Raw genomic sequence first — 465 nt, forward strand, 5'->3', positions numbered from 1 at the left:
AAACTAAGTATTTAGTAGTCCTCGTGGCCACAAAGTCATAAAAAGAGGGGAAACACAAGTTTCAAGCTTTAAAATTGCATTTAATCTGTGAAGCATTAGGGATAGTATGATGGTATGGGACATGCACTTTCAGCATTCCTCATAAATTACTAAATTTCATATTATATCAGCAAATGTTTAGGAAAAAAAAAAACAAGTTTGTAAACTGGATTTCAACAGAAAAAAATTTAATAAAGCAAGAAAAATCAACAATTTGCAGGCCTTCAAGTGTTGCAGAACCCCACTGGCAAAACACTAAATAAAACAACGTTTTCATTAAACAGTGACTCAACTGAACATTTTGTTTTATATGTTTAATATTACTTTTATACATTTTAAAAAATCCAGCCAATGTTTTTTTTATGTTTGTGTACTGAATTAATAATAATAATAATAATAATAATAATAATAATAATAATAATAATA

Source organism: Nematolebias whitei, chromosome 13 (genome assembly GCF_014905685.2).
Source record: "Nematolebias whitei isolate Nwh7 chromosome 13, NemWhi1, whole genome shotgun sequence".
Taxonomy (NCBI): domain Eukaryota; kingdom Metazoa; phylum Chordata; class Actinopteri; order Cyprinodontiformes; family Rivulidae; genus Nematolebias; species Nematolebias whitei.